Source organism: Anolis carolinensis, chromosome 1, assembly GCF_035594765.1.
Source record: "Anolis carolinensis isolate JA03-04 chromosome 1, rAnoCar3.1.pri, whole genome shotgun sequence".
Classification (NCBI taxonomy): Eukaryota; Metazoa; Chordata; class Lepidosauria; order Squamata; family Dactyloidae; genus Anolis; species Anolis carolinensis.
In genome coordinates, this window is record NC_085841.1 from 213,409,998 (window position 1) to 213,427,479 (window position 17,482).

A 17,482-nucleotide genomic window follows, 5' to 3' on the forward strand; every position below is an offset into this window, starting at 1 on the left:
GGCTGAGTAGGGGTTCAAGCCAACATCTCCAGAGTCATAGTTCAATGCTCAAACTACCACATTGAGTCTGTACAACCCTGATAGACTACTGTTAGTGAAACAGAGACTATGGCTTCTTTGTCTAAGCTGATCTCTTAATCTAAAACTGGAGGTGACAGCTGAACCTCAGAATTTCAGCTATCTACACGTTGTTGAACTCCAATTCTCATTGTTTCAAGACGGTCTAACTATTCCAAGATAACCACTTGAAGCCTAACTTTGCCAAGGCACAAATGGATGCTTTCCACCTAGGTAACCATGAAGCCAACAGGAAACTGAAAGCTACTTGGGAAGATCAAGAGCTCGAACACTGTTTCCATTCTAAATATCTTGGTGTCACCTTAAATCGAACATTAACATTTAGGAAACACTATATGAATATCAAGCACAAAGTAGCTGCATGCAATAATATCCTGTGGAAACTTACTGACAGCACATGAGATGCAGACCCAAAATTGATAAGAACAGCAGCCCTGGCCTAGTCTTACTCAACAAGTCTGTCCACGCGAAGAAGGTAATATAGCACTGAATGAAACATGCAGAATAATCACAGGATGTCTTAAAGCTACACCTGATGATAACTCTACAAACTAGGTGGCATTGCCCTGTGATCGAGGTGACCACCCTCCCCCCCAGGACTTTGTAAAAGATAGTTCAAAAACCAAGACTTTATGTTCTATATTCCATATATTTATAGTAGAAGGTGATTGAGACTTTTTTACTGGAGTTTACTGTGGATTATCCCTGCACTCTGAGGCAAGAGATAACAACTTCATGAATTGTAAGATCATGCTGCTAAAACTCCACTTTTAAGAATTTCCATATTGGGTTCCCCAGATGTTGTGAACTTCGTTCTTATCAAATGTTTTCAATTGTTTATATCATTCATGATTCCCCTTTATGCAATGTAACCCACCTTTATGGATTCTCCCTTATTTCCTCGAAATCTATCTATCTGCCTATATGTGTTTGTACTCTTTAGGATCCCCGGAAAATATGTATTTTTCCCAGCAGGGTTTATATTCCAACTTTATTTTATTTTTCATTTTATTTCATATAATTGTCAAATCATGAAATCAAATGGGAAATATTTTGACCCCAACATGAACCCCAGCTCCTATGACCCAGGCTTCCCCTTCCCAAAAACAAAAGGTGATTCGCCCCCAAGGCAAACATTGTCATATCTCACCCAAAGGAAAAACCAGGACATCTCAGGAAGGCACCCTGCTGGGCCCATTTCCACCCATCCTTACTTCCACCTCTGACACCCCAAGGCATATCTGAAATCAGTGTACATGACAGGAACCCCTGATGGCTGTCATTAATCCCTTTAGAAATCGGCCGGACAGGAATTAATCTGATCTTTCCTGCCCTGTCACTTCATTGTTCCAATAACTCCCGCCTTCCCCTTCCTGATTGGCCCGGGTGGGGACAAAAAGCAGCTCCCTATTGGGCCAGCAGAGCAAGGCGGGAAACGAAAGCCCGCCTCGTTCAACCCTCTAGCCTATCCGCGATCAGATGGGCGGGGGAGCGGGGCGGGAAATTCAAGGGGCTGTCAGACTGAAACACTGTATAAATATGGCTTTATTTTTGATATATGGTACGCTAGTAGACTGAATGATCGGTACTAGTGTCCTTTTCAGCTGAATCGCTCAATAAAGACTCCTTGGCGGATTTTCCTTCATCTTTGGCGGACCTTCTTCATTTTGGCTCCAGGTTGTATTGCGGCTCATATTCTCTTATCGGCTCCGCCAAGGTCCGTTCTCTCAGGACCGGATCGGCTCTCTCCTTAAGGGGCCCGATCCCCTAGAAACGCGGTCGATAACAGCCCCCCTACCCCCAATGTGACTGGAGGTTGCTGCTAACTGTGAGAGAAATATGGTTGGACACTGTGAAAGTCATCCTCTGTATGACTATCAGTCTCCTCCCAGTAGACTCAAATCAAGGAAAAGCTTCATGAGAACCGCCACTCCTCTAAATGTTACTCCAGCAACAGCAAGAGTATCCCTCTGGGCAGCTAAACTGGGAAATCCTAAATGGTCTGCCTCCGGGGCAAACCAAGAATGGGCAACTTGGAAATCCCTGAACAGACTCAGAAGCAGAGTGGAAAGATCAAAAGACAACCTGGCAAAATGGCACTACCTAGAAGAATCCTCCACCTTGTCCAACTATGGAGAGGAACAAACAACTCTGCATATGTATGCTTGTCCACAATGTTCTATCTCATGCACAGAGGAAGAATTGTTTAAAGCTACAGACAATGTGGTCGCAGTTGCTCGTTTTTGGTCAAAAATTATTTAACCGCTTGTGTTCCCTCTATTTTATCAGTTTTATACTTATTTAAGCAATGCTTTTGACACAAAATAAATAGAAGATAGTCTAATCAATGGTGGGTTATGATGAAAATAATTCTTCGTCCACATTTGGAGTGCATAAAGTCTCTCACCTCTGATCAAGTTCATAAGTCAGTTTCTTTTCATTCAGAAACAATACAAATCATAACCAGGAATACTCTTAACCCAGAGAGGTATTGAAGCCGATATTGGGGAAAAGGCCCTGTGTAGCTGACAACAAATCACTCTGACCAAGAGGTCATGAGTTCGAGGTCAGCTTGGAGCCTGCGTTTGTCTCTGTCTTTGATCTATGTTAAGGCATTGAATGTTTGCCTTATATGTGTAATGTGATCCGCCCTGTGTTCCCTTCGGGGTGAGAAGGGCGGAATATAAATACTGTAAATAAATAAATAAATTGTTGATTCTAGTATCTTTTAAAATTGTTCTAACAATTGCTAAGGAGTCCCTGGTGGCGCAGCGAATTAAACCGCTGAGCTGTTGAACTTGGTTCGAATCCGGGGAGTGGGGTGAGCTCCCGCTGTTAGCCTCAGCTTCTGCCAACCTAGCAGTTCGAAAACATGCAAGTGTGCGTAGATCAATAGGTACTACTCTGGTGGGAAGGTAATGGCACTCCATGCAGTCATGTCGGCCATATGACCTTGGATGTGTCTATGGACAACGGCGGCTCTTCAGCTTAGAAATGGAGATGAACACCAACCCCCAGAGTCGGACACGACTGGACTTAATGTAAGTGGAAAACCTTTACCTTTACCTAACTATTGCTAACAACTTGGATTATCATTCCAAGAAAATATACCTCACTGATTCCTATTGTATAATTTCAAAATATATTTTAACTTGTTAAATCGTTTAATACACTTTTAGTTTGTTTAAAACTGTCAGTTTTGTTTTTAAAAAATGTTTTTATTTGTACATTACAACTCGCACATTGGCAAAACTAGTACCCACAGTTTCATTTATTTACTTCCAACAAAACAAAGGATCTCTAGGCATTTTCTAGGTTCTCCAGCATGACTCCATGGTATTCCTGGGCCTTATGTTTTGCTATCATTCACAGTTTTGTGTATCCACACAAAGCCCAGAAATATATCTCCTATGTATACAGGGATTGTACTGTACACTGAAATATGATAATATAGGCTGGGATCTAAATGTTTTAATATCAATAGCATTAAATAAATTTGAATTTGAATTTAATGGTCTAAGCATTAAATAAATTTGAATTTGAATTTATACTTATCCACTAATATCAATAGCAACACCAACATAATTTGCTCATGAATTTGGATCACTCACTTTAGGATTTCTTGTTCTGTGGGGTATAAACTCCTTATATTTTCTTTTCTTTTTTACACATTTGTATTGCATCTCTTTCCACATTATATTACTCTTAACCAGTGGATCGAGAGTACATTAATTTATTTCCTTTAATAGATGTGAGTAGTTTCAAGTCTGTAGCCAGGGGGGGGGGGAGGTTAGGGGTTCCACCCCCTCCCCAAATTTTTCAGGTTAAAAAAACCTGGTTTATTCATGAATTTTAACTGATTAACCAAATCCTCATGACTGTCCACTGAAGTTTATCTGTCTTGAGTGTCCACTGAAGTTTATCGATGGAGCCTGATTTCTAAATGATTTTGCATTACTACTCTTCATGATTCAGTAAAAAAGGTTTCAACTTCCTCCCCCCGAATTTTTTTTCAGGCTATGGCCCTGAGTAGTTTCCATCAGTGTTTGCTAATGTAAAAGTTGCTTTCGATTCATTCTGGGCTGGATTAAGATCTCACTGTAATTTTGTCTCATTTGCTTTGGTGTGTTTCGCATTACGCAATAACTGCTCTATCCCTGTGATTTGTTGTTTCATAAGGGACTTAGAACTCTTTGCCACAAATCTCAAATGATTCCCCAAACCCCAGCATTCTAAAGGATGCAATTGTGGTGATTAGAGTGGGATGAAAGTGCTTTAACTATCTAGTGCAGTGGTTTCCAACCTTTGGACTCCCAGATGTTTTGGACTTCAGCTCCCACAGTTCCTAAGAGCTGGTAAGCTGGCTGGGGTTTCTGGGAGCTGAAGTCCAAAACATCTGGAGGCCCAAAGGTTGGGAACCACTGGTCCAGTGTGAAAAAGATATTCCACTAATAGTTGCCAAGAAGCTAAATAATAAATAAATAAATAAATAAATAAATGAAAACTTTGAGGGGACTGTGGAAAAGTGAGGCATTGGTACTTGGGCCTGAATTCTCTTGTGGCATTGTTGTTGTTGTTGTTGTGGTGGTGGTGTACCTCGAAGTCATTTTCAATATATCACAAATCTAAGGTAATCCTATCATGGGATTTTCTTGACAAAATTTGTTCAGAGGTGGTTTGGCTTTGCCTTTCTCTATGCTGGTATAATAAAAATATACAAATGGTTGAATTTTGTCAGAGATTTCAAAAGTATAGTTCCTGGTGCGACTATTTGTTCCAGAAACACACAAACAGCCATTTCCCAAGCTTCCAGGACTGCATAGCTAGTTGCCTAAAGGTGGAATTTAATGTTACTTCATTGACATATACTTCTGCTATGCCAAATGTGTATAGGAACGTGGGTTGGGCTTTTATATGAATTCTCAACAGGACTATAGCTTCATGTCTTTTTCTTAAACAGAAAGACATTGTTATACTGATTTTATGTCACATCTACTCCCTTCTACATAGAGGAAGGTCCATTGACGAGAGGCATAGCATAACAAAAGAGTGGTGTGTCTGTTAGTATGTGTGTATGTTGACCTACTTATTGCTGTATTCTTGTTGTAAATATCTCCCCACTTTCCACCCCACCCAGTGGGCTCTGTTTCTTTCCGGTACAGCCAATGCTAACCCTCTGCCTTGTTGAGCCATTTCTTGAGAATGGATTTTATACCTGGGTGCTCATAAATCATCCAGAAAACCTATTCTGTACTAGACATATTATAGGGGAAATTATCTTTGCAGTGACAGAGGAGAAGTGAAAATCTTGTCGACTGCAAAGAAAATGCCAGGCAGCCAGCTAGTCACGGAAGGCCATTAAATCAGATTTTAAGTATTGTCCCACCAGGGAAAAATCAATCTGGGCCGAGTCCTTAACTTTATGAGCTAAAGGCTTTCAAAATTATCAGTAAGCAAAGTTTATAAATTGTAAGCAACACCATACAATATACTGAAAGCAACAATAAATATCTCTGCTTTATTTTTCTAAATCATCTGCATAATATACACATTTTAAATCACGCTCAGGAATTAATGGAATGAAACAAGTATATACTATACACATTTTCTAACCACAAATGCCAGCAAGATTTCAATATTAAAAGTAAAGGTTTCCTCCTGACATTAAGTCCAGTTGTGTTCGACTCTGGGAGGTGATGCTTATCTCAATTTTTAAGCTGTGTCTTTGAAAATAATAAGGTCCGCTATTGCCCATGGTTTCAAATAAACACACAAGTCTGAACACAAATCCTCCATGGGGCCGGGCTGTGGCGCAGGCTGGTAAGCAGCTGCTGCAATAAATCACTCTGACCATGAGGTCATGAGTTCGCGGCCAGCCCGTGGCGGGGTGAGCACCTGTCAATTAAAAATAAAATATAACCCCTGTTCGTTGCTGACCTAGCAACCCGAAATATAGTTGCATCTATCAAGTAGGAAATAAGGTACCACTTATAAAAGTGGGGAGGCAAGTTTAACTAATTTACAACGTTGGAATGAGGAAGTGAGGAAGTGCCATCAGAATGGATGATGAAGCAGCTGCTCCCCCCTGTGGCCAGAATCGAACATCCCCTCAGGAGAAGGTTAAATTGTCTCTGCGTCTGTCTGTCTCGGTCTCTGTTTGATGTGTTTATGGGCATTGAATGTTTGCCTTATATGTACATAATGTGATCCGTCCTGAGTCCCCTTCAGGGTGAGAAGGGCGGAATATAAATACTGTAAAAAAATAAATAAATAATATGGGGGTCATACTGTATGTTGGAAGTGCAAGAGGATATTGTCCAGGCGTACAATTCATTCCTGGTCCAACAAATCATGATCTAATAAATCACAGTTAAGATGCCGGGTCCCTCTGAGCACCAGTTTGAACAAAAGTATAATAGCTGTATAATAGCTTACTTGTTTGCCCTGTTTCACTTTGGTGGGTTGAGTTGCCTTGTGCGCTCTCTCTCTCTCTCTCTATCTCTCTCTCTATATATATATATACTAGCTTTGCCCGGCCACGCGTTGCTGTGGCTTATGGGAATCCTTTGTTGGCCAGGTGGAATAGCAGTGAATAGCCTTGCAGTCTCAGAACCTGGCCCTTTTCTGGAGTAGCTGGAGCTTTTTGTTGTATGAACGTAGAGGCATGGATGAGGGGTTGTGCTGCCAAGTTTAGTGTTTCTGGGATGTGTAGTTTTGTTGTTTTGTCCTAGGCCGAAATTTCATTACCCTTTTATATATATAGATATATATGTGTGTGTGTGTGTGTGTATAAGAAAGAAAGAGAACAATTATGTCTCTGGCTGAGGCCTGAGCTAATACTTTCAGAGTTGTGACCTAATTAAATGGTACTTCATGGCAAGAATCCCGAAAAAGAAATTATTTGTACATTCATAGTTCATGTTAGAAATCTCAAGAGTTCTCATTAACAGGAAATTACAGGAGCACAATCACCAGTGCCTTTGTCATTTGCAGCTAAAATAATCTCTGGAGAGATGCAAAGTATTTCAAAGTCCTTGTGATTTCTATCTGAGTCACAGAGGCTAGCACACTGGCCAAGTGCTCATTTGCTGGAGATTCTGGACATACAGTACTGCCTGATCTTCAGTGTGTTTATTCAGATAAAAAGTCCATCTGGGTTCAGTGGGATTTCCTCCCCTCTCAATGTGTACAGAATGACCACATTCAGGCAAAACTCACAGAGAGCAGCTGGGCTGCTTACCACAGTGTTTTGGAAGTCCCTGATTCACATTGCAGGATATAAGGAGCTAGAACAGGAGTAGACAATCAGTGCAACTCATATGTTTTTGATTACTAAGTTGGTTAGAACTGAAGAGAGTTGTATTGCAAACCTACAGTGAAGGTTTCTAATCTGGAAGGAATTTTGTGTACTACTTCCCTTACCATTCCTTTCCTTAACTTGCCGGAAGGGGAAGTCATTGGTGTGCCTTCTATTCTTATGCCAACACCTTCAGCAAGGGACATTCCACATGACACAATTATAGCACTATTATTTCACTTCAGGAGCCCCGGTGGCGAAGTGTGAAAGCACTGAGCTGGCGACCGAAAGGTCCTAGGTTCAAACCCCCGGAGCGGCGTGAGCGGCCGCTGTTAGCTCTAGCTCCTGCCAACCTAACAATTCGAAAACATGCAAATGTGAGTAGATCAATAGGTACTGCTCCGGTAGGAAGGTAACGGCGCTCCATGCAGTCATGCCAGCCACATGACCTTGGAGGTGTCCACGGACAACACCGGCTCTTCGGTTTAGAAATGGAGATGAGCACCAACCCCCAGAGTCAGACATGACTGGACTTAACGTTAGGGGAAACCTTTACCTTTACCTATTTCACTTCAACTGCACAGTTCCATTTTATGGAATCTTGGGGCTTAAGGAGGGACATTTACAAAGCTCCTCTGGTGCTTCTGATCGAATTGCAACTCTTAGGATAACATGGGATACAACCATGGAAATTAAAAGAGGAATCATGGTGCTATAATGGTCTAGTGTGAAAAGGACCAAATTTTAGCCTATTGATGGCAATGTGGCCAATAACTCTACAAGAATCAGGTCAATGTGAAATGCAGGTAGGGTTTCACTTGGGGTGCTTTCATAGCGCCAAGATGCATGTTGTAAATCTGGAGTAGAACATTCCGGGATCGGACAGCAGGTCCACACACAGACATGTCAGTCCCAGGAAATGGTTGCCTGCTATCCTCACATTTTTCTTTGAAGTGGATCAAGATGGAAGGCAGATGGGGGACATCCAGCAGAAGTTTTTTTTATTTACTCCATTATGTGCTGGACCTCATATGTTCACATGCAAATATCTTATTGTAAATACAAGCAGATTTTTTTATCTCTCTCATCATCCAGTTGTTAATTCAGCTCTGTTTAACAGTATAATGGGCCCCTGATGGTGGCGCAGTGTGTTAAAGTGCTGAGCTGCTTAACTTGCAGACCGAAAGGTCCCAGGTTCAAATCCCGGGGGCAGAATGAGCAGCCAGCTCCTGCCAACCTAGCAGTTTGAAAACATGCAAATGTGAGTAGATAAATAGGTACCGCTCTGGCGGGAAGGTGACGGTGCTCCATGCAGTCATGCTGGCCACATGACCTTGGAGGTGTCTACGGACAACACTGGCTCTTCGGCTTAGAAATGGAGATGAGCACCAACCCCCAGAGTCGGTCACGACTGGACTTAACGTCAGGGGAAAACCTTTACCTTAACCTTAATAGTATAACATCTTTTTAAAAAGGGTTTCTGAAAGTTCTAATTGCTTTCCACTTGCATTCTGCCTGAATTTTGGCTAAATGTTGCTCAACACCCCCCCCCCCTTTTAACCCGGTTACTGCCAGCTTTTTAGCCATGTGTAAAAGGACCCTTAGTCCTACAGTGTTGTTAACTTCATTCTGATACAGAATGGAATCTCATGCTTTTCTTCCCTGCATACTTGACTGACAAGGTGCTTTCTTCACGATTCACACACAAACACTAAATGCTCTGAAAGTCTGAGCTATAGTATGAAGAATACTGTCATGTGAATAAGGATAGGGAGCAGCTTATGCTTTTCTTCCTACACACATTTTAAGCATATTAAATTAATAAGATAACAACTACAGTCAGCCCTGAAGATTTGCTCGGGTGGTTTGCACAAGACTACTGTTAATGTGAAAAAACAGTGGATTAAAAAGGTGGGTTCTTCCTAGACCAGTGATGGCCAACCTATGACATGCGTGTCAACACTGACACGCCTAGCCATTTTTGCTGACATGCTGCCGCCTGCAGATTGATTGGATAACTATGTCTTTTGTGGCCAAATTTGGTGTGATTTGGTCCAGTGGTTTTGTTGTTTACTCCATGGGAATTATGCACATTATATATATATATATATATATATATATATATATATATATATATATATATAATATCATTCTATTATTATTCTATTATTATTGTAGTAAATTATCATATTATTACTATTATAATATTCATTATTCATGACTACATTGAAACTAGAATAGAGAGAAATCAGTGTGGAAACTGCAAGAGGTACCATAGATTGTTGTACATGGAAATAAGGGTAGTAAATAGTTTTTGATTTATTAAATACAGTTATATATTACAATTATACATTTTTGTCATTTAAACTATACATATTGCGCAATTATGGTTTTTCTCTCTCGAAGTGACACACCACCCAAGTCATGCCAGGTTTTTTGGTGAATTTTGACACACCAAGCACAAAAGCTTGCCCATCATCGTCCTAGACGGAACATCTCTCTAAATCCTCCAGTGTATTCTCTAGGGACCTCATCACATGGAGGTCCAGAAGACGGGGGACAGCGGGGGGAAATCATGGGTCCCCTTACGAAGGTTGCCATCCCACGAGGTTTCCCTGCTGTCCCTGGCTTCTTCTCGTCCTGTCCACCGGCCTCTTCAATGAGGAGCTGGGTAGTGATATATCTAACCTTTTAGTTAATTTTTCACTAGTATGGTGTATTCCCACTATATTGTGGTAAAAGAATATTGTGTGGCCCAGGAGCTACTGTGAGGTCTGCTTTTGCAATGAAAGATCTAATCCAGTGTGTTTTTTTCTGACTCTATTCTCCAGACTCTTTGGCAGATACCTTTTGCCGTACTGTTTATATCTTTTTCAATTACGATAACAGGAAGTAAACCTCGAACTATCTGCATGTGTAGCACATGCTTCATCACCGAGCTACAGCTTCTCAAAGTGATGCTAACTATATTCCACCCTGTAAAGCAGTGGTTCTCAACCTGGGGTCCCCAGATGTTTTTGGCCTTCAACTCCCAGAAATCCTAACAGCTGGTAAACTGGCTGGGATTTCTGGGAGTTGTTAGCCAAAAACATCTGGGGACCCAGGTTGAGAACCACTGCTGTAAGGAAAATGGGTTTCTTCTCAGAAAGAGCTTTCAAAATGCATTTTTTAACTTTTTGTTTATGAGTTCTGAAATACATAAAAAGAAAAAGAAAAAGAACAACAACGACCATAGAACAACATAGACTAGAACAAGTATACATATAGTACTCCTCAACACCCTAGTTTCCCTTCCAGATCTTTTGCATAACAATACATTTTCGCTTTGGTTTAGAATCCTGTTCTGCGGTGACCCTGGGTACATTTGAGCCCTAGGGTAGTTTCTTACCGTATTTTATAATTATTTCATAATTTCTTTATTCATATTCTCCTCCAGTTTAGACCAATTTGTTTCTTGTCTCGGAGCATTGTCCTGTTTTAAAATTTGAGTCAATAAATCCATATTTAAAAGGTATTAGCACAGGCAAAATAATGTGGTGTTGCTAGGTTGCAACTGTGAGATTGGTAATTTAGCTTTCTCCTTTTCCGGTTCATAGCATTGTTCTAAGGAGTGCCAAGAAAAAAAGACATGAAATGGGGAGAATTTTTCTTTGTTGGTAGAAAATGTGTGGGAAACAATGAGCAGTTTTGACTAAGCTCTTAAGTTAACAGTAAAACTAATATTGGAAGGGTGCATATTAGTTCCTTGCACTTTAGCATTACATATGGCAATCTCTATTCACTGAGTGTTGGTCCTTTTGTAATCAAAATGCCATGAAATACAAACGTTGTTAGCAGACTAAGGAAATCAGAAACCAAGGAGGTTCAAACATTGTTAGTGGGCATGAAATGCTGGCTGACGGTTGGGAAGGGATCTGAACACAAGAATATCAGGTTCTGTTAAATCAGCTATAAACAAAAGCATGAAGCACTGTCACAATTTGTTGAAGACCTCATTTGTTATATCATTTTTTTCTTCCCTGTCCCTCATAAAGCAACATTTCTTAAGTGACTTCAACATTTTACATCCACAGTCTATATTCTACTATAACTATGATTTTACTTATATATTCCGCCTTTTCTTAAATACAGATGTCCATGGTAGCGTACAGATTTTGAAAACAAGTGCAAATTAAAAACATAAAAAAATCAGTAATATACCCGCCCGTCATATTATTTTCACTTATTATACCCACATTTATACATACACACAAATATGTCTCTCATTTGATGTAAATGCTATTTATTTCCCCATACTACATTTAAAAAAACTTATCATATTTAGAGCAGCTGCCAGTGACCATTTCTATTTCTGCAGTGCTATGCTCCATGTGGATGCTTTCAAAATTTGTTTTATTTATTCAAGTTTTGCTCTTTTCAAAATGTCACCAGTGGCAGCAGGTAAACTTATTTGAAATGCATCCCCTTAATGTTACATGTTGAAATTTAACAGCTAGGTCATCTGAATAACAATAAAGTTAAGGTTTCTTGTAAAAAGAATGGAAATATAAGATCACTTTAAAACAAAAGATTATCGTATGGTGTTATAATAGTGATATCCAATGTTTAGAGTTAGAAAACCAAAAGGAATATGACAAGAATTTAAAAATCACCCTTAAGAGCTCTTTCAGAAGGAAGCAAATACAGTAGAGTTTCACTTATCCAAGCTAAATGGGCCGGCAGAAGCTTGGATAAGCGAATATCTTGGATAAAAAGGAGGGATTAAGGAAAAGCCTATTAAACATCAAATTAGGTTATGATTTTACAAATTAAGCACCAAAACATCATGTTATACAACATATTTGACAGAAAAAGTAGTTCAATATGCAGTAATGTTATGTTGTAATTACTGTATTTACAAATTTAGCTCCAAAATATCACAATGTATTGAAAACATTGACTACAAAAATGGCTTGGATAATCCAGAAGCTTGGATAAGTGGGGCTTGGATAAGTGAGACTCTACTGTATATACATATATGCTTACCCCCTGCCCTTTCCCCTGTACAATCTGAGAATTAATGAAATAAAGAGGATTTGTAAACCTGTTCATTGTTTAGTGAGCAGCTTTATTTTTTTGAGGCTCTTTGCCTTAGGATGTTGTGTACATATTGTGTCACTGTTATTGAGATGCTTCCATTTGTTTTATTTTTTTTAATCAAGCTGTGATTTACAACTATTTAAAGCTTAATAAAATAATTCTAGAACAAAACGGTAAAACCATAAGCAATTGCCACTTAGAATATTTTCTTAAAACTGACAGAACTGAATAACTGAGAAGGAAAATACTTTTTATATCCACCAGATATTAAAAAGCAAAAGATGCAAATGGGCAAAACGTGATATCTCTGGTGACTTTGATAGTTCTGGGGAATTGTTAATTCTTTCTGTACTTCACAGTTTCAGGAAACGAAAATGTATAAGGGCCAAATTCCTTGGTCTCTTATCAGGAATTACAAGCAAGATGGGTTCAATGCATCACATACCAGTTGTTCTAATGCTACCCAGACCAATCACATGCATCTCTGTATGCCTACAGTATAGGGCAGGGCTTTTGGGATACCTAGTTTTTCCATATATCCTTTTGTCTGTAGGGGAAAAATAAAATCTACCCAGTACCAAGTAAAGGGAACCCCGGTAGCGAAGTGTGTTAAAGCTCTGAGCTGCTGAACTTGCAGACCGAAAGGTCCCAGGTTCAAATCCTGGGAGCGGCTTGAGCGCCTGCTGTTAGCTCCAGCTCCTGCCAACCTAGCAGTTCGAAAACAAGCCAATGTGAGTAGATCAATAGGTGCCGCTCCGGCGGGAAGGTAACAGCACTCCATGCAGTCATGCTGGCCACATGAATTTGGAGGTGCCTACGGACAACGCCGGCTCTTTGGCTTAGAAATGGAGATGAGCACCAACCCCCAGAGTCAGACATGACTGGACTTAACGTCAGGGGAAACCTTTACCTTTACCTACCAAGTAAAGAGAAGCCCATCATAAGAGTAGTCTTTACTAGGTAAAATGAATATAATTTTTAAAGGTACTAACCGAAAATATCTGAAATTAAATAGCTGTTGGTAGACAGTCTAAGTTTCCAATTCAAAACTGTTTCATATTCCAAGAGACCTTTCCATCCACAATAATTTCACAGTGCCAAAAAGAAAGAGCAAATAGAGAAAATCAATATTAACACATTTACAATTCCTATTTGAATGCCCTGACTTCTAGCTACTCGATTTAAAAATTATCTTTGTGAATTTTGACTAATCTGTGTCTATTAAGATGTGCTCTACAACCTCAAACATAGGCCACCTGTAAATATCTATGACTGTCACGTCTGCCAAATAGATTTTAATAGCAGTCCTCACTAATTACATTTTCTTTTTTTCGAGCAAGGACAAAAATATCACAAATGCATACTGGGATTAGTAAATCTAGTGCCATTTAAAAATTATTCCACACCAATAGTAATATATTTTCAGAAGTGATGACTTTGAAATGTAGTTAATGTAAATATTCTCCCCAACACTTTATTTTCACATATTACAATACTTCCAATCCTTGTTTGCCTTTGAAAATTTTCAGGGAATTCCATAACTGGATAAGCATGGAACTGCCATGATTTCGCATGGCAGGAAGAAGACTAGCTTCTTCCCACAACTGCCAGCACTTTGTTTGGATACTCCCCTTTGCCCTACTGCAAGACTAAAAATGTTCAAGTCCATTTTTATTGAGTGATAATTTGACATACATTACCAATCACCTCTTTTATCTATTTACTAGCTGTGCCCAGCCACGCGCTGCTGTGGCGAAGTATGGTGGTATGGGATATAAAGCACTGTATTGAGGAATTGGTGGTAGTTAAGGTAAAGGGTAAAGGTTTTCCCCTGACATTAAGTCCATTATAAATGGGTTATATAGCTGTGTGGAAGGGCCTTGAGTCTACACTGCCATATAATCCAGTTAAAATCAGATAATCTGTATTTTATAGGCAGTGTGGAAGAGGCCTAAGTGAGGCCTAACTCTGCCTGTCCCCTGAGCTGAGTGGGTTGCTAGGAGACCAAGTGGGCGGAGCTTAGCCTTCTAACTATGAATTAGTCTCCTTTTTTTAACACTGTATGCTGCTTGTTGATTTTAATGATTGTTTTTTTTTCTTTTACTGATGCTGATGTTTTTACTGGGATAATTGTTTTATTGCTCTGTGACTGTTATTTGTTTGTTTTATTGGGCCAGGCCCCATGTAAGCCGCCCCGAGTCCCTTTGGGGAGATGGGGTGGGGTATAAAAATAAAGTTATAATAATAATAATAATAATAATAATAATAATAATTATTATTATTATTATTATTATTATTATTATTATTATTATTAACTGGCAGCAATTGGATAAAAACAATTCTTCCTCTCCCTCTAATTAGGATTTTATTTTTATTTTCTTTTTGTTGTATGAACATAGAGGCATGGATGAGGGGTTGTGCTGGCAAGGTTAGTGTTTCTGGGATGTGTGGTTTTGTTGTTTTGTCCTAGGCCAAAATTTCATTACCCTTTTATATATATAGATAGTGTCAGAAGCTCATTGAGAATACAGTTATAACCATCTCTAAACTGATGTTAATTGAAAATGTGGTGCTGAAATGAGCTAACTTCATAACTCGTATTTTGAAAATAATTTGTTTCAAATCAACTAGAGTCAATTTTAACCAGTGTAGTTTCAGCCAGCATAGTAGGCTGTAGTTAATTGAAGACTAAAATGAATGCTTCAAAACATGTTCTCTTTAACATGGTAAAGGAGGAAAAGAGTGCATAAGCATGGAAGAGTATTGCAAAGCTCATTCCCTATGACAATAAATCATGCATTGTCATACTAGGGATGTACATCTTCATAAATTTCATTCTCACAGGCAGAAATGAATAATTTTTCTCTTTTTTGTATCCTCGCTACAAGAAAGTAATCAAAAACTGCATAGTTTTCAAATACTATTTGCAATTCATGACAGCTTTCTTGGTTGTTTTTAACTGCAGTAACTTCAGCATCTACTTATGGTAGCTCTGGGAATGAGAGACCTTTAAGTCACCCTGACATCAACAGCCTTGCTCAGGTCTAGTAGACTCTCCACCTTATCATACAGTCCAGCTTTCACAATCATATATAGCAGTTTGATTCTGACGTTCAGTTGTACATTTTTACACTTCAGGTTCTTGTCTGACTCCTCTGAAATCCTAGGTTTTTTTTCAATTTCTTGCCTTCAGTCTCACTTTTGTTGACTGAGCCAAGATATAGGAAAATCTTGATTTGATAGGAAATTTGTTGATATGTTGCTGAAGGTGTGAAAAATGCTGTCTTTTCCACAACAGCAAAAGATATACGACAAAAAAATCTCACCTATCTTGGATTTCCTGACACCCAAGAGGAACATTTAGACCATTTAAAAATATCTTTGTATTCCTATTCATCACATTTTTCCCTCTGTTTGGAAATGATATTGGGAGTTGCAATGTTATAGTTGCCATTATGGTCACAGTATCATTATGTTGCAAAAAGTAATCTACTCGCTCATGATATATTGCACATTATCTTCATTTCTATCATACCAATCCTTCCATAACTTAAAGCAGCACAAAACTGTATGTGAATCATGTGATATAACCTTCCGTCATTCAGAGAAACCACATCCTCTAAGTATAAAAGCAAGAAGGACAATACAATCACACTGCAAAATATTTTAAGCTGCTCTTTGTTACATTGCAGTTGTAATGAGGCCGGGCTGTGGCACAGGCTGGTTAGCAGCCAGCTGCAATAAATCACTCTGACCAAGAGGTCATGACTTCGAGGCCAGCTCGTGTCGGGGTGAGCACCTGACAATTAAAAATAAAATATAGCCCCTGCTCATTGCTGACCTAAGCAACCTGAAAGATAGTTGCATCTATCAAGGTACCACTTATATGTGGGGAGGCTAATTTATGGCACCATAAAAATCACCCAGCAGCCATTGGAATGAGGAAGTGCCATCGCAGTGAATGATGAAGCAGCTGCTCCCCCTGTGGCCGGAATCAAGCATACCCTCAGGAAGCTGGAAGCTGGAGAAGGTTTAAATTGCCTCTGTGTCTGTCTCTGTCTCTGTTCTATGTTATATGACATTGAATATTTGCTTTATATGTGTACAATGTGATCTGCCCCGAGTCTCCTTCGGTTGAGAAGGGCGGAATATAAATACTGCAAATAAATAAATAAATAAATAAATAAAATAATGTAATGAAGTTACAGTTTTGTTATTGTGGGAACAAACTAACCTCAGATAACTAGCTATTTGTTAGTACAGTAGAGTCTCGCTTATTCAACCTTCGCTTATCTAACGTTCTGTATTATCCAATGCGATTTGCGGGATGTGGCCTGTGCAGACTTTTTCCATTGGGCACAGCATCCGGCCTGCACCAGCTGCGTCTTGCCCCTCTTGGTGGGCGCCCAGTGGAACGAGCTCCTCTTCTTACCTACACTGCTGCAAATTTATGTTACAGCTAAACAAAGGAAGGAAAGAACTCAGCAAAACAAACACATTATACCTCCCAAATAGCCCCCTTGCCCACCTCCTCTGGACAATCTTCACATGGTAGCCCCAACTTCGGGAGGTGGGGACAGCATTGCAAACAGCTGTTTCTCTAGGCAGCAATGTGCAGCTTTTCCTTAATCCCTCCATATTTTACAAATCAAGCACCAAAACATCATGTTATACAACAAATTTGACAGAAAAAGTAGTTCAATACGCAGTAATGCTATGTAGGAATTACTGTATTTACAAATTTAGCACCAAAATATCATGATGTATTGAAAACATTGACTACAAAAATGCGTTGGATAATACAGAATGTTGGATAAGCGAGTGTTGGATAAGTGAGACTCTACTGTATATGTTTTTGATTTATATGTGATATATTTTTATACATATGTGAGGCATTGAATTTTGCTATTTATTATGTTGTAAACCGCTTTGAGTCCCCCCAGGGGTAAGAAAAGCAGTATAGAAATGTTAATAAATAAATAAATAAATGAATAATAAATACAGACCCACTAAGAAAATCCAACAAAT

At 39.3% G+C, this 17,482-nt stretch overlaps 1 protein-coding gene across 5 annotated transcripts in view; it reads right to left on the minus strand.

Moving 5' to 3' along the window:
* The window catches only part of b3galt1 (beta-1,3-galactosyltransferase 1), a 538,987-nt gene that overhangs the window by 430,175 nt on the left and 91,330 nt on the right, over positions 1-17,482 (minus strand). The gene's annotated exons all lie outside the window — the stretch shown is intronic.